The following is a 27771-nucleotide window of genomic DNA, read 5'->3' on the forward strand; positions in this document are numbered from 1 at the left end:
TGGGGAGTAGCTAATGGTGTGATCCAGAAGGACAGGTACTTCATCAAAAATTTTCTTCACTTACCCATTCGTGTTAAGGTATTGCCTGTCATATCTGTAAGTACTCATACAGTATTTAGCGGCAAGGCATTGTTGTTTATCCTAACAAAACACATCCAATTTCTTGAGCATGGAGGATATAATTTAGTAATTCTTTCTCTGTACAGGTGTTGAATCTCAGACAAGCCAAATTTCCAGCTACTGAGAAAGCTATGTATCTTCTGTCCTGTAGTTTCTGGCTGACGAGTGTGTTTGCGCACAGATAGCAGTACCTGCTATCAGTCATCCAGTGATTGGTGTCTCTGCTGTGGTCTCCCTCTTCTGGTGCACAGAAGATGAGTACCTGATCTAAATTTTCCTGTAACTACCACTCTGCTGTTAAACTAATGTCATAGTGTTATTGTTTTGTTATATTTGCTTCAATTCTTATAATTTAGAATTGAACTTCCAGAGTTATTTGCTGCAAATTTATGTTTTGGTTTATTGATGAAGCCTTTTTTATTCATATCTGTGTATTATGGCCAGGGCATTGTGCAGTATTCTAGAGACCTACTTGCACTTGTCCCTTTTTTGCTCTTAGAATAATTCATTAGACATCTGACATTCTTGTAGGAGGTGTATTCCACGTTGGGGTAGTGTGGGAGATCTTTATTGCTTATGAGTACAGCAGCCTTCCTGAGGTGAATATTTTGGAGGATCAGATTTTCTTCATATGTGATGTGCTCAGGGAAATGTTATTTGCACCATTTCTGAAGCTGAAGCAACCAACTTATTCATTCCTTGAGGTGTCAGAGGCTCTCTGCAAAAAAAAAAAAAAAAAAAAAAAAAAAAGGAGTGTATTCTCCCTTGAGGGATTAGAACAGTCCAAACCCTGGGGCAGATGAACTGGCTTATGTGGACCATTTATTATTTTGTCCCTGCTAGCAAATCTGACACCAGGGACACCTTTCTTTTGATTCTTCCCCAGATTTTTTACACCCTTCATAAAACGAAAGAATATTTCCAGTGGGATTCTGACACATATTCACAGACCCAGCTCTGATACAGAGCTTTCATGAGTCTTCCTGAGCCTTTGCTGTTCTTGTAGTCATGTATATTCTACAAGATGCATTTCCTAATGCATCCTTCAAACCTAATTACATCCCTCTGTTCTTAGGAATAGGACAAAGGATTCCAGTGAATTCTTATTTAAGAACCCCATGGTTGATCCAGCTGTGGTATCCCTGGATTCTGGTAAAGGATCCTCTGTGGCTCCATCCAGAAACTCCATTTCCAAAGACAGGGAGATTAGAATACTTTACAGTTTAAGGAAAAACAATTTTTTTATGTCTGTTGCCTTAGCTTACAGAGCCTTAAACTGCCAGATCCACATGCTTGCTTGCCAGCAAATCCTGTTGGAAAAATGAGGATCAAGGCAGAGGAGATCTTGGATAATGATCTGAAGCAGGGAGTACTTAAACTATGTGACCTGTCAGCTCAGGCTGCCAAGCACTCCATGAAATGTGCTTATACTTCTGCCGCTGCAGGGTCTATAATTTGAAAGCATCCTTGGCTGAGGGCATGGCCCCTGCTAGATGAAAAGGAAGCAGAGGTTCTCAGTGCACCCTTAAATAAGGACCTGATGTTCATCATGTTTCACTGTTGCAGTCATTACACGTGGTTTATCCTGCTGGCAGGTGACCCACAGTCGGCCCGAGTTCCAAAGTCTTGGTCCAGCGTCGGTTGCTGTCGCCTCTTCCCTGACGTCAGTGCGCTAGGGGTATAAAAGCTGCAACCGACGCCATTTTCTTCAGTCTTTCTTGCTGCGCGGTGCCCAAAGCAATAGCAGTTCGCAAGTGCCGGTCGGCCGACTCCTGAGATTTTCAAAGTTGAATTTCAGAACCGAAGTCTTCAATAAAGCTAAGTACCCCGTTGGGGAAACTTTTTCTTGCTCCAGACCGATGTCAGTAAAAGTTAATAATGGTATTTCTTGTGGGAAGGAAATACCTCATAAGGACTTTCACTCTTACTGCATTCCTTGCCTAGGCCCTGATCACAACGTTACTAGCTGTCGGTTTTGTGCTAGATTCAACAAACGCACTATTAAACGTCGGTTTGATTTTGCTTTACATTATTTTGGACGAAGATTTAATTATATAATGCTGTCGGAACAACCGATGACCAGAATGTATAAAAAATGCAAAGACAAAGAAAAAGACAGGCATCCGAGGTCCAAAACCGATGACGAAGCCTCTTCTAGGCCAGTTGCTGGTTCGCCGGTGCTCAGTGAGGCGCTTTCGCAGCCCCTGACACCCGCTACCTCAGAGCCACAGGCCATAACCGACAGCCACGTGGAGGCCCCGAGGCCTGTGGAGATTCAAGGTATTGGGCCTACGGAAACTGTTCCCTCAGATGGGTCTGGAGTCTCTTAGCAGGTACCGGCTTCTGAGGGTGTCTTCAGACCTTCACAGCTTACAGTTAAGGCTACTACAGCAGCAAAGGCAAAGTCAAAAACACCATTAAAGCCAAGGAAACAAGTGCAGCATTCTCCAGAACAGTCATCCATGCCAAAGAAACAGATGCTTATAATGGCCGAAGGCCTTATTACTTTAATCAGGGGCTCCCATCCCCTCCTGACAAAAGGCCTAGGCAAGACATTGATTATGATTCCTCTGATCAGGTTTCCATTTCCTCTGATACTTCTTCAGATCAGGGCTATTCTCTTCCTCCCTATGAGGACTCTGATGCTGAAGAGTCCATTCCTTCAACCTCACCACCTGAGGATTACTCTTTTGGGGAAACCCTGCACACCATGAGAGAGCATTTCCATTGGGAGAGCCAGGATTACTCAGAATCCAAGAAAAGGCTCAGAGATTTCCTTTTATTGCCTCAGCACAGGCCCCTGGCTAATCCCCCCTGTGCTTGATATTGTAGATGATGTTTTTTCTGAATCCAGTCTGTCTCCAGATTCTTTACCCCCTGCACCAGTAAAGCCAGACAGGTACTACAGGGTCACTGACTCTCATAAATTTCTTTACAAGAACCCCGCTGCAGACCCAGAAACAATTTATCTGGGTCCTAAAGGGGTTAAAGCTTCCACTGTCAAAACTCCTGTACCCTCAGATAGGGATTCCAGAGCTCTGGACAGATGAGGGAAAAAAGTTTACACTTCTGCTACTTTAGCTGTAAGAGCTTTAAACTGTCAGTTTTACATGCTTAAATATCAACAGTATCTCATGTCATTGTTAAAGCAGAAAATGGCTACAAATATAGAAAGTCCTGACAGTAAAGAAATGCAGGATTTATTGCATGCAGTTGAACAAGTGGGAAAGCATACTCTGCAATGTGGTTTTGATTCATTAGACGCTTCTTGTAGAGCTGCAGTTACAGGCTCAGTTATTCGAAGACATGCTTGGTTGAAAGAACAAAGTTTAACTGACCATGTTAAAGTAAAATTATTGGATGCTCTACTACAGCATGATGCTTTGTTTGGTGTTAAGGCAGAAGAGGTGTTAAAGAAAATGTAGGATAAAGCAAAGTCAATGCAAACGGTGAAAGATTTCTTACAGGTTCAACCACCTAGATTTAGCAGAAACTGGCCTTCAAAAAATTGGTCCTTTCCAGTGTCAGACAGGCCACAGAGGCAGATACAGATGCCCAAGAGGTAGATCTCAGCCCCAAGGCTCCTACAGACCTACACAATGGGGTGCTTCAGCCCCCAAAGGAGGAGAAGACAAATCACAACCTTATAGGAAACAGTCACAATGACTTCCCTATGCCATTGCCAAGCTCTTACCAGTTGACAGCACCCCTAGGGGGAAAGCTAGCACTTTTCTCAAAAAATTGCTACATGATCACCCAAGACCAGTGGGTGCTGAATATAGATGTTCATCGTGCATACAGCTGCAGTCATAACAGATGGGTTATCCTGCCGTCAGGCGGGTCCTCGGTCAGCCGAATTCCAAAGTCTAGGTCCGGCGTCGGTTGTCGTCACCTCTTCCCTGACATCAGTGCGGCAGGGGTATAAAAGAACCAGCCGACGCCATTTTCTTCAGGTCTTTCTTGCCGCGCGGTGCCCAAAGCAGAAGCAGTTCGCAAGTGCCGGTCGGCCAGCTCCTGAGATTACGAATATTTTTCAACCGAAGTCTTCTTGAAAGCTAAGTACCCCGTTGGGGAAACTTTTCTTGCCTCAGACCGATGTCAGACAAAGTTAATAATTGCATTTCATGTGGGAAGCAAATACCGCATAAGGATTTCCATTACTTCTGCATTCCTTGCTTAGGCCCAGACCACGACGTCTCGGCCTGTCGTTTTTGTGCTAGATTCAACAAACGCACTATTAAGCGTCGGGCGGAGTTCGCCCAACACTATTTTGGTAAAAAATTTAATTATATTATGTCGTCGAATCCTCCGACTCCAGTTTTGAGTAAAAGACGCAAAGATAAGGACCGACATACGAGGTCCGCGACTTCTACCGACACCACGCTAAAGCCGGTTGCAGGTGCTCCGGTTCTCAGCGAGGCGCCTACGCAGCCCCTGAGTACCAATGACACCTCTTTAGCGGTGTCTTCTGTGCCCGAGGTCGCAGGCTCCTCGGCCCCCACCCGACTACAGATACCGACGCCACTCTTGGCGGGGAAACTCAGAGTTTAGACAGGCCTGCCACCTCTCAAGGTGTCTTCAGGCCTTCTTCTTTTTCCATTAAGGCTTTCACAAAATCTAAAACAGCCATGAAAACTAAAAGACAAGTTCCACAGAGTCCCTCTCAAGGCCCCATGCCTAAAAAACAGATGCTCAAAATGGCTGAGGATTTGATTACTCTTATCAGGGGTTCTCAACCCCCCTCGGACAAAAGGCCCAGATTGGAGGAAGACTACCCTTCCTCGGACCAGGCCTCCATTACCTCAGAACATTCTGAAGATCAGGAATATTCATACTCCCCTTTTGAAGATTCTGATGCGGAGGAGTCCATTCCTTCTGTCTCCCCCCCGAGGACTATTCTTTTGGGGAAACCTTGCATACCTTGAGGGAACACTTCCACTGGGAAGGCCAAGATTACTCAGATTCCAAGAAAAAGCTCAGGGATTTTCTCTTGCTCCCTCAACACAGGCCTCTGGCTATCCCTCCTGTCTTAGACATACTAGATGATGTGTATTCAGAGGCCAGCCTTAACCCAGATTCTTTACCACCAGCTCCAGTTAAGCCTGACAGGTATTACCAGGTTCCTGATTCACACCATTTCCTTTACAAAAGCCATGCTGCTGACCCAGAAACTATTGCACAGGGTCCCAAGGGAATTAAGGCCTCTACTGCCAAAAATCCATTACCTTCAGAGAGAGATTCCAGAGCTTTAGAAAGGTGGGGGAAAAAGGTATACACCTCGGCCACTTTAACCATGAGGGTATTAAACTGTCAGTTCCATATGTTAAAGTATCAACAGTTTTTGTTCTCTCAGTTGAAAAGCAAAATGTCACAACCTGAACAACCAGACTTGAAGGAGTTGCAGGATTTGTTGCATAGTGCAGAGCAAGTGGGTAAACATACCTTGCAATGTGGTTTTGATGCTTTAGAAGCCTCATGTAGAGCTGCTGTTACAGGGTCTGTCATACGTGGACATGCTTGGCTCAAAGAGCAAACCTTACCAGATCATGTCAAGGCTAAATTACTAGATGCACCTCTACAAAAAGATGTATTGTTTGGTGTTAAAGCTGAGGAGGTATTAAAGAAAATGGAGGAAAAGGCAAGATCAATGCAAACAGTGAAAGATTTCCTACAGGTACTACCTCCATGTCTCAGTAGAAACTGGCCTTCAAAAAATTGGTCTTTTCCAGCCACGGACAGACCTCAAAGAGGTAGATACAGGCACCCGAGGGGTAGAGGGCAATCTCAAGGATCATTTAGAGCCAGACAATGGCAAGCACCTACACCAAGAGGTGGAGAGGATAGATCACAGCCATTCAGAAAGCAGACACAATGGCTTTCCCCTTTGCATGCCAAGCAAAGCTCTAATGGCAGCACCTTTAGGCGGAAAACTGGCATTATTTTCGAAAAATTGCATATTGTCACAAAAGACAAATGGATCCTGGACATTATAGACAGAGGCTACAGATTCCACTTTCACACCCTTCCAAAAATGCGAGGCATGCCAAACCTGCCACAAAATCAAAGGGCAGAGGCACAAAAACAAATTTCAGCTCTCATGGACATGAAAGCTATTCAAGAGGTACCTGCACAAGAACAGGGTCAAGGTTTTTATTCCAGACTATTCCTGCTACCAAGGAAGGACAAAGATTGGAGACCTATTTCGGACCTATCCATCCTAAACACATATTTACTCGTACCAAAATTCAAGATGCTCACATTACAGCAGCTTCTTCCCATGCTGGGCAAGGAGTCTTGGCTGGTAACATTGGACCTCAAGGAGGCATACCTGCATGTCCCTAACAGACAAGATTGCAGAAGATTTCTTGCAGGTTTCAACCCATTATCAATTCTCTGCATTGCCCTTTGGCTTATCTACTGCGCCCAGAGTGTTCACGAAATGCCTGGCATCAGTAATTGCCTTCTGCAGACTTCAAGGGATACAAATATACCCATATTTGGACGACTGCCTGATCCAAGCAGACAGCAAGCACATACTTCTGAAACACCTGGCGTTTGTAATAAAGTTGTTGAACTTTCTGGGATACACAGTCAACAAAAAGAAATCAAAACTAATACCCTCGCAAGCAATAATTTTCCTGGGTGCCAGCTTGAATACAAACACCCAGATGGCCTACCTCACGCCAGAGAAACAAGGGCAACTATCTCAATACTTCAGAAAAATGGCAACCTTCACCAGGCTCACTGCAAGGAAAATCCTGCAGGCTCTGGGATTCATGGCATCTTGCATCCTGCTAATCCCATGTGCAAAGCTGCATATGAGGAAACTTAAGTGGTACCTAAAAAACTTATGGTCTCAACACAGCCACAGTTTGGAAACAATTATACCACTCATTCCATGTCTCCAAAAGGTATTTCTGTGGTGGGTTCAAGCATGCCAAAGAAACATAGGCCTCCCATTCTGCATGCCTCAAGCAAATCAAATCATCACAACAGACGCCTCGGACTACGCCAGGGGGGCGCACATGAGAGATCAGTGCATTCAGGGCAAATGGTCCCAAAAAGAAAAACACCTACACATCAATCAAAAGGAAATGCTAGCAGTAAAAAATGCTATTATGGCCTTCAAAGACCTACTGCATCCAGGCCAGCTATTGATAAGAACAGACAACACCACAGTGATGTGGTACATAAGCAAACAGGGAGGAACCCATTCATATCCCCTGTGTGGGCTAGCCATGTCTCTTTGGAACACGGCTCTGGAATTACAAATTCATCTTCAAGCACAATTCCTGCCAGGCAAGGAAAACACGCTGGCAGACAACCTAAGCAGAAATATGACAGATCCACACGAATGGAAGTTGCATCCTCAAGTCTTTGCAAACATAATTCAAGCATGGGGAAGGCCAGCCATAGATCTCTTTGCTACCCACAGAAATTACCAATTGAAACAATTCTGCTCAAGGACCTATCATCCACAGGCCTGGAAAGTGGACGCACTGTCCTTCAGTTGGACAACATTGACAGTTTATGCCTTTCCACCTCTTCCTCTGCTGCCCAAAGTTCTATTAAAAGCCAGAGCAGACAGACCAAAGATGATTCTCATTGCTCCAGACTGGCCAAGACAACACTGGTACCCACTCCTGAGGAGCCTGATGCATTCCCCACCATGGATCCTGCCTCTAATGCCTCTTCTGTTGACCCAGCACAACTTCAAAATTCTTCACAGTCAGCTGAAAACACTCAATCTAGCTGCATGGAGGATTCCTTGATTTCCCAAAAGACCCTCCTCTCCAAGGAGGTGCAGGATGTCATTTTGGAGGCCAGAAGGCCTTCTACTAGAAAAGCCTACTCCATCAAATGGAAACGGTTTTGTGCCTGGAATCAGAAAAAGGGACAGAATCCTGGGATACTGAATTTACCTCAAATATTACAGTACCTAGCTGAGATGCTAAACAGTGGACTTTCATTCTCCTCCATCAAAATCCATGCTTCAGCCATTTCTGCACAATACAACACTGATCCTCCTTTATTCTCTCATCCGCTCTTAAGACAGTTCCTCAGAGGGGCTAAGAATATAAAACCCCCAAGGAAGCAACCAGTACCTGCTTGGGACCTCAATTTCATTTTAGAAAAACTGACCCTGCCTCCATTTGAGCCAGCTGCTTCAGCAGAACTGCAATATTTGTCATGGAAAACAGCCTTCCTTCTGGCTATCACCTCAGCACGCAGGGTTTCGGAACTACAAGCCCTCATGGCTGTGCAACCTATCATCATTTTCCATCAGGACAGAGTTTCCTTACGAACCAACCCTTCCTTTATGCCAAAGGTAGTATCCAGTGTAGCCTTGAATCAGGCTATCCACTTACCTACTTTTTATCCTAATCCACAAAACAAAGGGGAGAGACTACTACATTCCTTGGACATTCACAGACAGCTTCGTTATTATTTGGACAGGACAAAGCCATTCAGAAAATCAGAGCAACTCTTTGTGTCCTATGCTACAGGTGCTCAAGGAAAGGCCATTTCCAAACAGACAATCTCAAAATGGATAGCCCACTGCATACGCTTTTGTTATTCATTTCATGGTAAGACTGTTCCTACAAGCATCAGATCTCACTCCACAAGGGCCACAGCTACCTCTGCAGCTTTCCTCAGGGGGGTTCCTACCAAGGATATTTTGGAAGCAGCCACTTGGAGTTCTGTGCATACTTTCTCCAAGCACTATCACCGACCACTATACTCTAAATCTAGTGCGGGCTTTGCCACAGCAGTCTTGCAGGGCATCCTTGCTCCTCCTAGTTCCACTTAGTGCCTGCCACCCCTTTTTAGCTTTGGGATTCTACCCATCTGTTATGACTGCAGCTGTATGCACGATGAACATAGTACAGTTTTGTACCTACCATAAATGTAGATGTTCGAGTGCTAATACAGCTGCAGTCCAGGTTTCCCTCCCTCCTTCCCCTCTTGGGACAGGCCTAATGACAAACACCTCCTCATACAACCTGATTGGGGTATTCTTTTATGGTGTATTTGCTTGCAACTACTGTTTTTTGATTGTTACTTTGCATTATTACATAAATTTATGTTTTGCCTTCCTTCTGGGGGCACCTGACATCTGGGGCAAGAAAAACTGAAGAAAATGGCATCGTCTGGTTCTTTTATACCCCTGCCGCACTGACGTCAGGGAAGAGGCGACGACAACCGACGCCGGACCTAGACTTTGGAATTTGGCGGACCGAGGACCCGCCTGACGGCAGGATAACCCATCTGTTATGACTGCAGCTGTATTAGCACTCGAACATCTACATTTATGGTAGGTACAAAACTGTACTTTTCTCAGGGGTACAGGTTCCACTTCCACACGCTTCCAAAACTAAAAGGTATGCCAAACCTGCCACAAAACCAATGGGCAGAGGCACAAAAACAGATTGCTGCTCTTATGGATATGGGAGCTCAGGAGAAAAAACTGGACACAGCCACCACGATATGGGAGCTATTCAAAATGTTCCACAAGAAGAACAGGGACAAGGATTTTACTCAAGGCTTTTCTTAGTACCCAGAAAAGACAAAGCCTGGAGACCGATACTGGACATATCAATCCTAAATACTTTCCAGAATGTTCCAAAATTCTAAATGTTAACACTACAACAACTTCTGCCCATGTTGGGCAAGGAGGCTTGGCTAGTTACTTTGGATCTCAAGGAGGCATACCTGCACGTCCCAATCAGACATTCGTGCAGAATATACCTCAGATTTATAGCAGGCTCAATGCATTACCAATTCTCTGCACTGCCCTTTGGCTTATCAACTGCGCCAATGCCTGGCTCCAGTAATTGCAATTTGCAGACAAAAAGGAATTCAAATATATCCCTACTTGGACGACTGCCTTATTCAAGCAGAGAGCAAGGACATTCTTCTAAAGCACCTGGCGTTTGTAAAAAGATTGCTAATTTACCTAGGGTACACAGTAAATGAAAAGAAATCAAAACTAGTGCCCTCTCAAGAGATAATATTACTGGGTGCAAGCTTAAATACAACTGCCCCAGATGGCTTATCTCACGCCAGACAAACAAAGGCAACTGACTCATTACTTTCAAATGATGGCTACAAAGGCCCTGGGTTTCATGGCATCCTGCATTCTACTAATTCCATATGCAAAACTGCATATGAGGAATCTACAATGGTACCTAAAAAGTGTTTGGACTCAGCATTGTCACAGCCTAGAGACAATCATAACCTTGATCCCCTGCCTACAACAGGAGTTTCGATGGTGGTCCCAGGATTGTCACCACAACAAGGGACAGCCTTTCACCTTAACTACAGCCAGGCAGACAATAACAACGGATGCATCGGATTATGCCTGGGGAGGACATATGGCAGGAAAATGTATTCAGGGCATGTGGCCCAAGGAACAAATGCATCTTCACATCTATCAAAAAGAGATGCTAGCTGTACAGAATGCCCTGACAGCCTTCAAGGACCTAATACATCCGGGACAACTATTAATAAATTCGGACAATACCACAGTTATGTGGTACATAAACAAGCAAGGGGGCACACATTCGTACCCCCTATGCAGACAAGCCATGACTTTGTGGAACACAGCACTGACCTACCAGGTACATCTGCAAGCACAATTCCTGCCAGGAACAAAAAATACACTGGCAGACAAACTAAGCAGAAATCTCATGGAACCTCATGAATGGAAGCTAAATCCACAAGTGTTCAACATGATAACAAGGGAATGGGGACGCCCAGACATAGATCTTTTTGCCTTCCCTCACAATTGCCAAATACAGAAATTTTGCACAAGGACTTATCACTCTCAAACATGGAAAGTGGATGCTCTATCATTCAGCTGGAAAAACCTGACAGTCTATGCCTTCCCTCCGATGCCTCTTCTGACCAAGGTGCTTCTAAAAGTCAGACAAGAGAGGTAAAAAATGATCCTGATTGCACCAGATTGGCCACGTCAGCACTGGTAACCAATCCTAAAAACTTTGTCCCAAGGCCCACCTTGGCCTCTACCTCAAATCCCTCATCTTCTGACACAGCAGAACAATCAGATTCTGCACAGTCAACTCAGAACCTTAAACTTGGCAGCATGGCAGATAATATAGCCACTCAGACTGCATCTCTCTCTAAAGCTGTTATGGATGTAATTTTGGAAGCCAGGAGGCCCAGCACTAGGAAATCTTATGCAGAAAAATGGAAGAGATTCTGTGCTTGGAACCAGACACAAAGGCGCGACCCACTGGTCCCTAATATACCTCAGATTTTGCAATACTTGACTGAGATGTTGGACAGAGGCCTATCTTTTTCATCTATTAAAATCCATGCATCTGCCATTTCAGCTCATTACAATGCGGATCCTCCTATTTTTTCACATCATCTACTACGACAGTACCTCAGAGGGGCAAAGAATATAAGACCCCCCAGGAGAGCACCAGTACCTACTTGGGGCCTCAATTTTGTTTTAGAAAAACTAACACTGCCTCCATTTGAACCAGCCAGCACAGCTGACCTTAAATTCTTGTCATGGAAAACTGCTCTGCTCCTAGAAATAACTTTAGCAAGAAGAGTCTCAGAGTTGGGCATTGATGGCTGTGGAACCTTTCCTCATTTTTCATCAAGACAGGGTTTCTCTTAGAACAAACCCATCATTCATGCCAAAAGTGGTCTCCAATGTGGCCTTAAACCAAACCATTCATTTGCCTACTTTCTACCCAAATCCCCAGAATAAAGGGGAAAGACTACTGCATGCTTTGGATATACACAGGCAGCTACAATTTTACTTGGACAAAACAAAAGCTTTCAGAAAGACTGAGCAACTGTTTGTAGCATATGCTGCAGGATCACAAGGAAAGCCTATTACAAAGCAGATAATCTCCAAATGGATAGGACACTGCATCTGCTTCTGTTATGCACAACATGGCAAATCTGTGCCTAAGGGCATTAGGCCTCATTCTACCAGAGCAGCAGCCACTTCAGCAGCTTTACTCAGAGGAGTACCAACCAAAGACATATTATAAGCTGCAACCTGGAGCTCAGTGCACACTTTAACCAAGCACTACCACCTACCTCTCTACTCCAAATCCAGAGCAGGCTTTGCCAGCGCAGTTCTGCAGGGCTTGTTAGCCTCGCCAAATCCAATCTAGACCCAGCCACCCAACCTCAGCTTTGGGATTCTACCCAAGTGTAATGACTGCAACAGTGAAACACGATGAACATAGTACAGTTGTGTACCTACCATAAATGTAGATGTTTGAGTGTATTCACTGTTGCAGTCCAGGTTACCCACCCACCATCCCCCTCTTTGCTGGGACTATTCTGTACTTCTCAACTCTATACAACCTATGTGGTGTATTTGCTTGTAGATGAAGGAAATGTGTATAGTAATATATGCATGGTTGTTTGGCATATTTTTATCTTTTCAGCCTTCCTATCTGGGGGCACCTGACATCTGGGGCAAGAAAAACTGAAGAAAATGGCATCAGTTGCAGCTTTTATACCCCTGCCGCACTGACGTCAGGGAAGAGGTGACAGCAACCGATGCCGGACCAAGACTTTGGAACTCGGGCCGACTGCGGGTCGCCTGCCAGCAGGACAACCCAAGTGTAATGACTGCAACAGTGAATACACTCAAACATCTACATTTATGGTAGGTACACAACTATACTTTCTGTGGATTCCCTGCTGAAGGTATCTTCAAAAAATAGTGTAGAAAAGCTAGATTATGCAGTCAAGTAGCTTTTTCAATCCTAGGCACCAAAGCTGCAATTACTCGGGTCTATATTAGATGAATGAACGATCAAAATGTCGAATACAACATGCTCGACACATTTTGATCAAATGGTCACCTAATCGAAAACTAAAAAGCCTGAATACAATTAAATCAAAACATTTCATTTGTCCACATATTCCCTATGCTAACATACAACACACACACACACACACACACACACACACACACACACACACACACACACACACACACACACACACACACATATACAAACTTGTAAAATAGAGGCAAAATGGTATTTAAACTGCCACTTTTTGTCTGCTTCAAAGTAGGTATCTACCCAGAAAGGACACAGCTGAAATCAGGTCTATAGATTGTTTTTCCCTACTAGATTCTAATAACGCCTAACAATTTGGCTAGACACTTACCCTGCAATCTTTAGCCTGGGGGAGTTCTAGCCCGCTCTGTTCGCTAAGCTCACTCCTCTCCCCTCCCTGCCCCCTATTCCCACCCACCCCCAGTACCTCTACATTTATTCTTAGCCTTAACCCCACCCCTAATTGCCAGCAATTAGGCTACACCACTGCTCATCCCCTCCCCCTACATCCAACATAATCATGCTACTATCTAATTTAATAACAATCTTAACCTGCGTAGTTCTAGCTTACATTACATCCGACCAAGGCTCCACAGTCACATGCCCCAACAACTTCCACTGTACTCTCTCAACACTCTCCCTCAAACATTTACATTGTAACTACACAACCTCTGCCACCAAAACCATCATCCCAATGCACACATTCCATTAACAAACACCTAACACAGTCAAAAATAAAATATCCCTAAGATACCATAAGCAATTTACTATGTATAGAAAACATATCCTAAACACCCTCTATAAACTAGCCCTCACTGGAGACATCCATCCAAACCCTGGTCCTCCCAAATCCAACCCAGCCACAAACCCTAGTCCAAGCACCCCCCCCCCCAACTCAGCTCCTAGACAACAGACCTAGTTATAATGTTCCTAAACATCAGAAGCATATGCAATAAAATCCAAGAACTACATGCCAGCATAAGCATATGTTCCCCAGATATTCTCTTTCTAACTGAAACCTGGCACAAACCTCACATCAAAAGAGTGAGGAAATACTTCCACCTGAATACAACATCCTTCGCATAGACTGATTGTCCAAAAAAGGAGTTGGTGTAGCATTGATATTTAAACACCACCTCAGTATTCAACTCCTGAACTCATCTGCCCCTCACCACAACAATGAAGAAATCCTTTATGCCAATCTCAGACTAAACCCAAACAAATCAATCAATATCATAGGATGCTATTTCCCACCAGGGCAAAATATTACACCCCTAGAAAATCTTGTGAGCTGGGCTATGCTATCTCTACCCCAGGAAACCATCATTCTCTGTGACTTTAACATCAACTGACTATCCTGTAATAACAGTCTCCCAACCATTCACCTTAATCTCCATGGGTTCACTCATCTCATTCAATCCCCTATCCGAATCAAAAAAACCCTAACAGTCATACCTTACTTGACCGGATCCTAGTCAACAAAGCCCCTCACTCTTACCTAGCAGGCTGCTTACCTGACGGTCTTAGTGAACACTCCCCCGCTTTCCTAATTTGGCACCACACAAACAGTCTGAACCCCATTATCCACAGGCAAATACGGAACAAGTCCAACTACAACCCCAACTCCTTCATCTCCTTCCTGCAAAAAATTAACTGGCCCCCACTAAAATACCTCAACCTAGATGAGGCTGTCCACTTCTTCAACAGTACCTTCCTCTCCATCCTAAACACCCATGCTCCTGTAAGAAATGCCAAAGTCAGATCCAGGCGTGCCCCATGATTACAAAAGACCACCAGAACCCTAATGAAATCCAGAGATAAGGCCTGGGAGCACTGGCAACTAACAAAAAATAACTCAGGCGATCATTCCTTGAACTGTGCAATAAAGCCAAAAAGCATATAAAATTAGACAAATCCCTCTACTATAAATCCACCCTAAACTCTACCAACCACAACCCTAAGCAATTCTGGTCCACTATTAACACTATCCTCCACCCAGGGAAGGTTGATACCCCCCAGTCGTCCATTCCTCCCTCCTCCAGCAATACTGCTGAATCCTTCAACAAACACTTCACTGAAACTATAACATCTCTAAACAAACAACACTTCTGTACAACAGCCCCCCCCAGCTCCTAACCCCAAACCCGACTTCGCTTTTCTTCTTCACCTCAGTGCCTACCTCCAACATAAAAAGACTATTGTCAAAACTTAAACCCACCAAACTCGCAGCTGACAACCTCGCCTCTGAATACTTGACAATTGCAGCTGATACACTAGCCTACCCAGTTTCAATTCTAATCAACCGTTCCATTACAGAAGGCTATGTTCCCTTGCTATGGAAGATATCCCACATCATTCCCCTCCACAAAGGCACCCCCTTTACTGACCTCTCAAATTACTGCCCCATTGCTATCCTCTCCCCTCTCTCCCAGAGAACAACCAAGTCTCCAACTACCTCCTAGCTAATAATCTTCTCTCCAAAACCCAACATGGTTTCACGCCATATCACAGCACTACCTCTGCTCTGCTCTCCTTCACCAACACTATACTTCATCACAAAAACAATAAAACAAACAATAACATCCTTTAAAGGAAGAAACCTCAGCAAGGGAATAACCTGAGGTTCTGTTTGCGACTTCTTGAATTCTTGTGTTGCTTCTAGTTAGATTACACATGAGGAAATTATTATGGGAGCAAGTTGTACCATCATTCTTCGTCTTTGGAGGCCTGCTTCCCTATCATCCCTTGCATCAAAAAAGACCCCTTATGGTAGAGAAGGGAGTTGTATCTTAATTTGTGGATGGCCCTCAGATTGCCACAGTCTGCTGTTACCAATGACACCTCAAGCCTAGCTTGGGGAGTCTAAGTAGGATCACTGAAAGTACGGTGCAAGTGGAATCAAAGCACAAGGAAGAGCTGCATAAACTTGAAAGAAGTAAAAGTAATGGATGTGGTATATCAACAAATGAGGCAGAACTGTCTCTTGCATCCTGTACAGATCACCTCAGAAAAGTATATCCCAAGACTGATCCTTGGGGTACACCTCTCATTATGAGTCTACTACTAGAGGTGGCTTCCCCTACTTTGACTGAGTGGGTTCTATCAGTGAGCCAGTTAGCTACTCATCTGGTAACATGCGGGTTGATGCCTAGCTGGAGGACTTTATCTATTATGCCTGAGTGGGGAATAGTGTCAAAGGCTTTGGCTAGGTCAAGGTAGGCGGTGTGCACTGTCTTCCCCTCGTCCATGGCTTTGGTGATTGTTTCAAAGAAATCAACCATGTTTAACAGGCATGATCTCCTTTTGACAAAACCGAACTGTGGGGTCAAGGGTTTGGAGGTTACCAATGTCCTTGTTTATAATGTCCATGATAATGCGTTCCATGACCTTGCAGATCAGGCTAGTTAGGCTGATGGTTCTATAATTGCCTGGGTCAGTGAACACTCCACCTTTGTGTAGAGGGATGACAGTGGCTGTCCTCCATTCAGCTGGGATGAAGCTGGTGCTTAGGCTTTGGTTGAATAGGGTGTCTAATGGAGCTGAGAGCTCATGCCTGAGTTCATGTAGGATACAGCCAGGGATTTTATCAGGTCCCATGAAGACTATGTTATTTGGCTTTGAGAGGGCATTAAGGACCTGCTTCCTGGTGATGTGGGGAGGGGGGGCAGGTGCTGGGGATGTCCTGCTTTACTGATGGGAAACAGGTGGCTGAAATTTTCACTGAACCTGTCTGCCAGCAGGTTGGCTTTATCTATGGCGTTTGTGTATGTGGTGTTATTGACCACTGGTTCAGAGCAGATTTGGGTGTTACCTATGAGATTGAGCTCATTTGTGAAGAAGGCCTTGTGATTGTCCTTTGTGGATATGGCCAATTTGGACTCAAAGTTATTCTTAGAGGATTTCACCAATGACCTTGTTTGCTTGTTCAGACAAATGAGAGATTGCTTCCGACTTGGCACCTGCTGCTTCTTGGCCCTGGACAGCAATTTTTTCCTTCTGTTATAGAGTTTGCTTTTTGCTGCTGTCCACCAGGCAGGTTTACTCTTCCTTGAGGAAGATAATTTGGTACTGCCAGGTATTGCTGAGTCCATACAGCTATGTAGGTGCTGATGTAGTTTTTTGGTGTAAGCCTGGATATTTGTGCTAGTTCCAACTGAAGGGAGGGTCAGGGGTGATGGTGACTTCAAAAGTGATCGCTTTATGGTCGGATCTTACCAAGGAGGATGACACTGTAGGAGTGCTACAGTGGCTACTCATGTTAGTTAAGATCATGTCCAGAATATTTTCACCTCTCGTAGGGGTGTCAATCAGCTGATCCAATGCATCAGCATTGATGAAGTCGAGGCATTTCTGGGCATTCATGTTTGGGCTAAAATAGGTCTTCCACTCTCTGGTTGGGTAGTTAAAGTCACCCAGGATCAGGGTAGAGGATTGAATCTTGATGGATTCAAGTAAGTCCAGATAGGTAGAGTGGGGGTCCTGAGTCATGGGTGGAGGTCTGTAGCTAGCAGGATTTGAGTAGGTGTTTTTGTCAACAGTTAAATGCACTTGGAGTGTCTCCTGTGCATCATACTGTTTGACGAGCCTGGAGGTGTGTATGTCTGTGATAAATATTGAAACTCCACCTCCTTTGGCTTTGTAGCCCTCCATTTGGGGTCTGAAAGTATGGTAGGATGAGTAACCTGGTAAGGTTGGGGTGCTCTCCACAGCTCTGAATCTGGTTTCAGTTTTCAGTGACTGCACAAATGTCAGCATCCTCCAGGGCAGGGAATGCTTGCAATGAGTGCAGTTTCATGCTAAGAGTGCTAACGCGCCATGACCTTTACATTTCATTTATAAGAATTTTTCATGTTGATAATTTTGTGCTCATGACTTTGCCTAAAAAATGCAGGGTCTATATTAGAACATCGACAAAGCCATTAATCGAACAGCTTTATACTTGAAAATGCCGGTAAAGGAACTCACTTTTGTGGGGGGGGGGGGCTGTGCCCCCCACACACCCCGCTAAATATATATATATATATATATATATATATATATATATGTATGTGTATATATACCAACTCCAAGATCGCACTACAGTGAGGAAAGGGCAAAGTTTCCAGTCTTCTCTGTACTGACATCTCACAAAACACACTTCTATTACCGGCATTTTTGAGTATAAAGCTGTTTGATTAATGGCTTTGTCGATGTTCTAATATAGACCCAGAAAGGCACTATGGGGGAGGCAAGAGCCTTTGCCAGAAGCCTAAAGGTCAGGGGAGACAGATGAAGGCCATCTCTGCCAAAGCATCGTGGTCTGTCAGTCAAGTCCTTCCAGGCTGTCAGGTACTGGATCCCCTTGGAATGACACCAGAAACTAAGCCAATTGTTAAAGTCAATCATTTTCTGTTTGTATTGAGATATTGAGATATCATTCTGGGTGATGGTAGGATGCTGCTTAAGGCTAGGGACATACCTGCCTGGGAAACATATTCAGCAAGCTCAGTCATATGTCTCTTCATATAGTCCAGAGAGGTACATCACAAGTCATTCACACCAACATGGACCATGACAGAGTCATAACAGAACCTGTTGTTAAGAGACTTAAGTGTGCATGTGATGTGGCGGATTCTAGCACCTGACAAGCAACGTACGGTGACTTCCTCCTTGTCTAGCCTGGTGAGGGGCACATCTGTGTGTCTCACGACAAGAGTCTGCTATGACTACTATGTTGGGTTTGTGGTTGGGCCTTAGAGGCTGTGAGACACAGACATGTGTACTATGTGTAATGCTTGGTGCTGTGGGTTGTGATGTGCGTGTGTGTTTTTGCTTCAGAGGTCTCTTTTGTTTAGGTATGTTTTTGTTGAGAACCCCTGCATATGTAGGAATGTGTTGTACAAATGTGGGTGGTGTTAGAGGTGTGGTCTTTGTAGTGTTTGTGCAGACAACCTTCTCAGTGCCAGATGTACTGGCTTGTGCCTGAGACAGCAAGGATTCTAGGTTCTTAATGTGATTGCATCTCTCAGATATTGTGTTCCTAGGTGGTAGTAGTAGTAGAGGGTTGTCTGTGTACATAAGGCAGTTGCTACACTGTCTCAGGATGCCCATATCAATCAGACTAGCAAGAGAAAGCATAGGAAATTGGCCGTCCATGGTTATCAGAATCTAGGGAAGAGCGGTCAGGCATAGTAGAATAGGTACTATCTGAGGAGAGTACCTTTAGGTGTGAGTAGGGCTGGTTAAAATCAATACAGTAGCTGCAGGCAAGGGCCTCACTCACACAGGAGTGCTGATAAGGGAAAAAATGCAATTGAGATGCCTCACAAAGGGTTAAAACAACACAGCGACGGTGCGCAATGGGCAAACAAGCATAAACACATGCAAATGCTGGGTTTAAATACCACAAAAATGAAACTAAAATAGAAACACTGGAATTGACTAATCAACCCTTGTCCCTGAGCTCTTAGCTCAACACCCTATGCCAGACTAGTTCCAACCAGTTCACTTACTCCCACTAAGTGCAGGCAGGCCCTGGCCAACACAAGATGACATAGCAGGAAACACAGGAATCACACAAACAGATCTGAATACAGCAAAACCTGTAACCATTGTATGCTAAAGATATTTAAACTCAGTTTAGGTCAGTTTAACACAGGGGAACAGATACACACTTAAATATAACAGTAGCAAACAAGAGCAAACTGATTTAAACAAATTAACCAGTTAACCAATAAAAAAGCTCAAAACTGAGCCCTGTTCCAGCAGCCTTCAGTCAGGCAAGTTCTAACTGCACACTCCTGTCACTAGAGTGCAAGGGGAACCTTCTCCAAAAAAGATGGCCTGGATTAGTGCTCAAGTTATACAAACAAAGCTAGAATCAGCACATCTGAATCTAGTCTGTGCTACAGCAAACAAGGTGCACTAATTTCAGAAAGAAACAGTTCAAATAAGCAGGCGCAATAAACCTTTAACCAGCAATTCCCAGCTCAGAAGGGCAGAATCTACCCTCTCCTCCCACAAGAGTGCAGACCACAAACCTTTTTAATGTAAAATAACTGGCCTGAAGCCCAAGTGCTTAAACCAGAACTAAGACACTTTTAGAATAACAAACACTAAGCCTTCAACCAGCAACTCCCAACTTAGGATGTAAGCTACCTCTCCTGCCACAAGAGTGCGGACCACAAACCTTCTTAATGTAAAACAACTGGCCTGAAGCCTAAGTGCTTAAACCAAAAGGCTTAGAATAACAGTTACAATTTAATCAGGCTACTAACAAGCAGTAAGAAATGCAGCAGAATAAATGTAATTGAGTACTTTTAACAACAGGCAGCAAAAGCAAAATAAAGTAATAAAGTAGGAAGAAACACAAGTTGCATGTAAAAATATTGTTAATGCAACCTGTATCCGGTCTATTCTTATAACACAACAGTTTCTCCCTATTTTATTTTATTACCGAGAAAGTTTGATTGGGTTAAGACCCATTTTCAGCGGAGGGCCAGTGGGAAAAGCTACACATACAGAGATTATACAAAAACTTATACAAGAAATTATACAAAAACTATACAAGACGTACAGTACACCAGAAGTTACATTCTTTGCTATTATAGCTGACATTTGTATTATAAAATCATCTGATATAATTCCTTATTGCAGTGTAGACATTGTAGTTTCTCAAAATAAGATGAAGGGTTTGTAGGGTGGAAATTGGATAGAAAAAGATGAGGTTAGAGATTATCTAGACATGAGTGAGAGCATAGATTATAAGGTGGTCAGGGAAGAAGAAAAAGTATGACCAGAAGCTGTTAAAACTAGTTGGCCTAGAGTAGTACAGGAACAAAGCCAGGTGTCATTAAGTTAATTTTTAAGAATCTTTTTGAATTGATTGGTATTTGTGGTGGTTCGGATGCTGTGAGGTAATTAATTCCTCCTTGTTGCTACTTGATGAGAAAATAGTGAGTCCCCTGCCATATTAGTGGATTTGGACACTTGTAGTAGAGATTTATTTGTTGAGCGAAAACTTTGTGGTATGGGGCTGGAGAATATTTAGAAGGGCAGTTTTATTTCAGGTTGATATACTAGTTTGTGTGCTAAGGTTAATTAGTTATAGGATAGAAGTTATGGGAGGTCTAACCAGGAGAGTTTTTTAAGGAGTGACAGTGGTAGGTATGATGTGCAGTCAGTTGCAAATTCAGCTATTTTATTGTAGCATGTTTCAAGTTTAATTCTGTCTTTTTAAGGTTGTTGAGAATTAGGGAAGCATACAGTAGTGTTGATAGAAGATGGGTTCAAGCAATGGCAACCCTAGAGGTGTTAGATAATTTTTGTTTCTGTAAAAAGTACCCATTTGTTTGTGAACTTTCTTAATTGTTTTTGCTATATGTAAGTCAAATCTTCGGTTGTTATCTATTATTACACCTAGTAGTTTTGTTTGTGAATCAGCATTAATTTTAGTATTATTCCTAGCTGTAATGTAGAAAGTGCTGTGGGGGGAATCTTGTGCTTTGGAAGATCATGAATTTTGTTTTATTGGGGTTGAGTATGAACTGATGGTTAGAGAGCAATAGCTCGGTATCTGAGAATGATTAATCATGGAGATGTTGTAGGTTATTAGCGCTCATATAAATGTTGTGTCATCTGCATATTGGATAGTTGAAACCAGTGGGGTAGGACTATGGAGATTGTAAAAATAGTAAAGAGTAGAGGCCCAAGAACTGATCCTTGAGGTACTTCTAGTGTGATGGGAAGAGGGGGGGATAAGACCTTAAGCCATTTTACAGATTGTTGACGGTCCTGTTGATAGCTTCAGAACCATTGAAGTGCAGAAGGGCTGTGGTTCAGTTTGGAAAGTATTTAATAGTTTGGGGTGGGAGACTGTATCAAAGGCCTTGGACATGTGTAGAAAGACAGCAGAGACTATTTTACCATTGTTTCTGAGTTGGTTGATGGTATTGGTGAAACTAAGGAGTGCAGTTGTGGTACTATGATGGGGCCTAAAACCACGATGACATGTTGCTAACATGTTGTTGAAGGTAAGATAATGAATCAGTTGGGAGTGGATACATCTTTTGAGGAGTTTAGATAGTAAAGACAGAGTAGCGATCAGTCTGTAGTTGGTCAGCTCTGTGGAATTTCCGCCTTTGTGTAAGGGGATAATGTGCGCAATTTTCCATATGGCTAGGACATGTTGTTCTGCTATGGACCTATTAATAAGGATCGATACTGGATAAGATATTGGCTTCAGCTGATAGTTTTAAATATTCGACTGGTAACTTGTCAGCTGCTATGGAAGAGGGTTTGAGCATTTTTAGTTTCTTAATGGTAGCTGTGGGAACAGGCTGAAAGGAGAAGGAGTTGGAATTAATATTGAGAGGTTTGGAGGCTAGTGATGGTTCTGTGGGATTACTTTTAAGTAAAGATAGTACACTTTCAGTGAAGTATTTATTGAATTCTTCTGCAACACTGGTAGGGGAATATGGTAAGTTGGGGGAAGGGGTAGTGGAATGTCCTGGGTGGAGAGTAGCATTTATGGTATTCCATAATTTTTTGGGGGGTTATGATGGTGTTTATGTTGCAGGTTATAGTAGATGTTCTTTTTAATCTAGGTTGATTTGGTGTTTAGCCTTGTTTCTAATTTGCTGGAATGCAGTGTGGATGATTTGGGTTTTACAGGTGAGCCATGTTTGCCAAGCTTTGTTTCTTTTCCTAAGGAGCATTCTGGTGTCATTAGTTATCCATGATGTGTATATGTTTTTAATACGAATTGACCCGGGGGGGGGGGCAGTTTGTTTAGAATTTCAAGGACGATACTATTGAAATAATCTACTGTACTCTATTATAGCATCGAGGGGCAGTTTTTTTAGTAGAGACCAGTTACAGTTTTTTTAGGGTATTGATTAGGTCTTGGGGGGGGGTCAAAGTTTTTTTACTACGGATTTGGTGAAAGGTGGTGAGCTTGAACAGTATTGATGTTTTTGCTCATTAGATAGGTTGGGATATGGTCACTAAGGCTGTCAGTTAAGCAGCCACTAATCTAGTTTAAATGAGCAGCAGTTGTTAGCAGAGCTAGTAATGTACAATGTATTGATAGCATTTTGTAATAGTAAAAAGGGTAGGGATAGGTTAAAGGTTAATATATGTGTGGTAATGGATAGGTGTTGTTAAGGTTAGTGTGTAAATGTGAGCTACTTTATAATTGAAAATTGTATAGGTGGTGATTGGTTGATATGTGTGAGTGGTTAGGTTTAGAATAAATTCAAGTGATTTGGGGGTGGGAGTGAATGGGGGCAGGGTAGGGGAGCAGAGTGAAGCTCGAGCATAGCGAGGGCGGAATGGAGTGGGCTGAGACAAGTTCTTTGACTGCACAGCAAGGAACAGTTACTTAGACTACCAAGTACTGTGGAAGGTGGGGGGGGGCAGTTTGTTTAGAATTTCAAGGACGATACTATTGAAATAATCTACTGTAGCATCGAGGGGCAGTTTTTTTAGTAGAGACCAGTTACAGTTTTTTTAGGGTATTGATTAGGTCTTGGGGGGGGGGGCGGTCAAAGTTTTTTTACTACGGATTTGGTGAAAGGTGGTGAGCTTGAACAGTATTGATGTTTTTGCTCATTAGATAGGTTGGGATATGGTCACTAAGGCTGTCAGTTAAGCAGCCACTAATCTAATGCTTCTGAGGTTTGTTGGTTAGTGTCCAATCCAATATAGATTGACAGTTGGAGTTTTTATCTATCCGTGTAGGAGCTTGAATTAGTTGTGTGAAGCTGTAGAGGTAGATCTGATTGCTACGCTTAATTGAATTACAAGTTGTCCAGTCTATATTAAAGTCACCCATAATGATAGTTTCTTGGGCTGTAGAATTTGATATAGACTGGATGATGTGCTCTATAGTGGTGATTCTATTTCCAGGTTAGACATAGCTATAATGGATATGTATTTGTTTTGGTTAAGTGGAAGTTTAGTAGGTAGGATTTCTATGTTTTCAAGGTTATCTATGTTTAGGCCTTGTGGAAACAGTGCGAGACTGCTCTTAAGTAAGATGGCTACCCCTCCACCTCTTTTTACCTTCCTGCCTGCTCTAATAATGTTATAACCAGGTGGTGTAATTTCATTGTCAGTAATGTGTGCTTTTAACCAGGTTTCTGTTTAAACAGCAATATCAGGGTTATAATTGGATAGGGTGGCGTGTAATTCTTGAACTTTGTTAACTATGCTTTGCAGGGTTAGATTTAGGATTAGTATTTCGAAGCCTTTTCGTCAGAGATTGGTTATAGCTTGTATTTGAGGGGTTGGTGAGGAGGTATTCTGGGGGCCTGGATTTGGGTGAATGTCTCCACTTATAATAAAGTTTGGTAGCAGTAGTTACTAGTGTCTGGATGAATGTTGATATATGCTTATGAAACTTAAAAAGGGTATTTTTTAGGTTTGGTTTAATATGGTGTAGTCTGTATGAGGTGTGATGGAGTTCTGTTATATTTAAGATGGATGGAGATATTAAGATGGTGTAGTCAGTTAAGTGTGGAGACATGATAGATGTAGTTTTGTGAAAAGTGTCAGGGGAGACTATTTGTGAATGGTAGTTTAAATGAGCAGCAGTTGTTAGCAGAGCTAGTAATGTACAATGTATTGATAGCATTTTGTAATAGTAAAAAGGGTAGGGATAGGTTAAAGGTTAATATGTGTGGTAATGGATAGGTGTTGTTAAGGTTAGTGTGTAAATGTGAGCTACTTTATAATTGAAAATTGTATAGGTGGTGATTGGTTGATAAGTGTGAGTGGTTAGGTTTAGAATAAATTCAAGTGATTTGGGGGCGGGAGTGAATGGGGGCAGGGTAGGGGAGCAGAGTGAAGCTCGAGCGTAGCGAGGGCGGAATGGAGTGGGCTGAGACAAGTTCTTTGACTGCACAGCAAGGAACAGTTACTTAGACTACCAAGTACTGTGGAAGGTATCTATGCAGCTGACAACTTTATAGAGTATGAATTCTTAGAGAAATAGAAACCTTATGCCAGGAGTGAGTATGGAGTGGGAGAAATATGGGCAAGTGTATTGGGGAAGGAGAAGACTGAGTAAAACAATGATTCCAAACTAGAAAGTTCTTTGGGTTTAGAGAGATCTCTGGTGGTGGTGGTGGGTGTTACCAGTGGTGTGCACTCCCTGAATCCATTCTAATGAAATTTACAATCATAGAAGGGTTAAAGCATTAACATGCACTGTAATGTTCCTTTACTTTAAGTAAACCGGCCACCGACTTTTGCAGATGCAGCTTACTGGTAGGGAGCTGCTATAGAGAACTGCTATTTTGAGAATATGCCTTTTTCTTAGCAAGATAAATTATGTGTTTAGAAAACCTCTTTGAATTAATCTGTCATCAGGTGAAGAGCAATCATCTAAAAAGCCAGATTGCTTACTACTTATTCTTTTCATTCTCAAAAATTGTGAATATGGAATATTCTGTTTAATATGGCTAGGATGACCACTTGAAAATAACAAAAAAGAATTCTTAGTAAAAGGTTTCCTAAGTAAAATTGTAGGTAAAGTGCCATCCAAATGTCATAGATAGATAAGGGGAGGAGCATAAAAATCAGATTTCTTTAACTTAAAGTGCACCAAATCAGTCTAGTAAAGTTAATCTAATTTTCAGTATATAGACACTAAAAACATTCACTGCAGAAAGTCGAAAAAAAAATCTCTGCAGAACCCATTTGTCTGAAACTGTCTTTTTCCAAAGAGAGAAGTGGAGCTTCAGACTTTTGGGAAGGGAAAAGTGATTGCCAGAGTGGGAGGAGGGGACGTGGTCCCTTAATTAATCATTCTGACTTGTTGGGCTGTGCTTTGTTTGGGGAGCTCCTATAGTCTTTTTGGAACTCCCTTTCTCTTTCTTTTTATATGTCTGTTTGACAGCATTTTGATGAGATTGTATATTTTGTTTCTTGACAATAGGATTAGGGTTACAGAATCCGTAGAAAATTTGGAAAAGGAGGGCTGAAAAATCTCAGAGATTCCCTGTATCAATTTATGCTTGTCATCATACTTTTTGATAACTTCTGAAGGAACCAAAAATTAAATCTCTATGCGATGGAGAGTTTAAAATCTCATTTTTCACATCATATGGGATGTTCTAATTCCCCAGCCAGGCAAACCTCCTAAAAACAGTATCGGTGGCCATAGCCCTGCAAAAAGTATCAACAGTCATACATATTCTTTAACCAGTGAGTAGTGACCTATAAGATGGAAGAAGCTAAACCATTTAAAGCAGACTTTTCTCACAAGAAAAAAATGCAAACAAAACATTCTTCATACTTTCACAGTTACTCAGAATAAAATTATTTCAAAATTCTGAAAATCAGATTTGCAGAGTTGTACACTTTTCCCATACTTACCAGTTATTTTTCCATCCTTGTGAAAAAGTGTTGGATTGGAATTAACTTAATGTTTAGCAGTAGTAGGATTAACTAAAGCCATAGCTGCTGGGTTAGGTTTGCGATGAGTGTATAAAAATTTAGACTGTGGAACTTTATACAGTTTATCTGCTTTTTTAGGGACAGCAGGCTGACTGTAAGAAAAATTGCAGACATTGACATATATCCTCCAGTGCTGACAGCAGTTCCAGGAAGTTCCATTTGTAACAGCTCATAGTATTTTCTGAGGGACTGAAAACCATCGGTGTTCTTCCATTAAAAACACTGGCACATTTTGGAAATAGTCTCAGAAAAAGAATCCCAACAAGCAGCAACAGTCAGTGAGTTCCTTAAATCTAAATCAGAAGTCTGAGGAGAAAACCCTGGGTATGGCTCCATCTTTTTGTCCAGATTCAAAATCTTGAATCACTTCATAAAGAGGCATCCTTTTTTCTTTTATCAGAAACATCCTTATAAGAAGGATCAATACCTGAATTAGACTCTGAGCCAGATCTAGTAAACTACTACTTTCCAGATAAATTCAGCAAGAGCAGAGTCATGTCTAGTGTTCTGATTCATTTGGACAGGAAAAGTAGGGCGAACAAGAGTTGTTAATGGCAGCAGCAGCAGCAGCTTCCCTGGGGATGGGCACAACATTCTGACTTAACAAGGAAGACTTCCATGTTCCCTTTCCTAGGACTGGTAGGAGAGGCTGTATTTTTCCCACTGAGGGGACCCCAACAGTTGCAGAAGAGATGGCTAACCCCTGGCCTATAGTGGGTGTAGATGCTACACTGGAAGGATTCTGGGTAAAAGATGAGTGGTCTGAGGAACGAGCTTTAATCACAGCAGTCTCTCCCCCCCTGCGGCTGAGGCCAGCTGCTAGTCTCATGTGGTGGCAAAGGCTGTTTGCTTAACTTTTTCTTTTTGTGGCTGAAAGAAAGATCAACCAATAGGTTCTTCCATGGTCAAGCCAGAAATTGTGCTTCTTTCCCCAGGGAAAACAAACAAGATAAGTCAATAAAAATTTAAAGTAGTTAAAAGTCACTTCCTCTCCCAGAAAAAAAAAAAAGTAAAAATCACTTTAATACACTTTACCTGAAAAAGTAATGTAAACACAGTTTTACACAAGAAAAAAATGTTTTTCAAGCACTTTTAAACCAACAAGAAAAAAAGTGCACTTCCATTTAAAAGTACAGTTAAGTCTCATGATAGTCCATTAAAACACAAACTTCTTTCTAGATGAAAAACAACTTTCCTAACCAGGAAAGTACATTTTAAATAATAAATTTAAAATGTGGAAGTTTTTTCTCCAAAGGGAACTTATCTGTTTGGCAAAGAAACAGCACAAGCAGACCTTTGATCATCCCAAGCTTACAGAGGACCACTCCTTTTGGAGGCAGGAAAGCACTTGAAGGGCTTTGCACCG

At 42.7% G+C, this 27771-nt stretch overlaps 1 protein-coding gene across 2 annotated transcripts in view; it reads left to right on the forward strand.

The window, feature by feature from the left end:
* Positions 1 to 27771, forward strand: part of SZT2 (SZT2 subunit of KICSTOR complex) — a 3556133-nt gene that overhangs the window by 1744795 nt on the left and 1783567 nt on the right. The window lies entirely within an intron of this gene.

The sequence above is a fragment of the Protopterus annectens genome, chromosome 10.part0, assembly GCF_019279795.1.
Source record: "Protopterus annectens isolate FY-2018-M chromosome 10.part0, PAN1.0, whole genome shotgun sequence".
In the NCBI taxonomy this organism is placed as follows: domain Eukaryota; kingdom Metazoa; phylum Chordata; order Ceratodontiformes; family Protopteridae; genus Protopterus; species Protopterus annectens.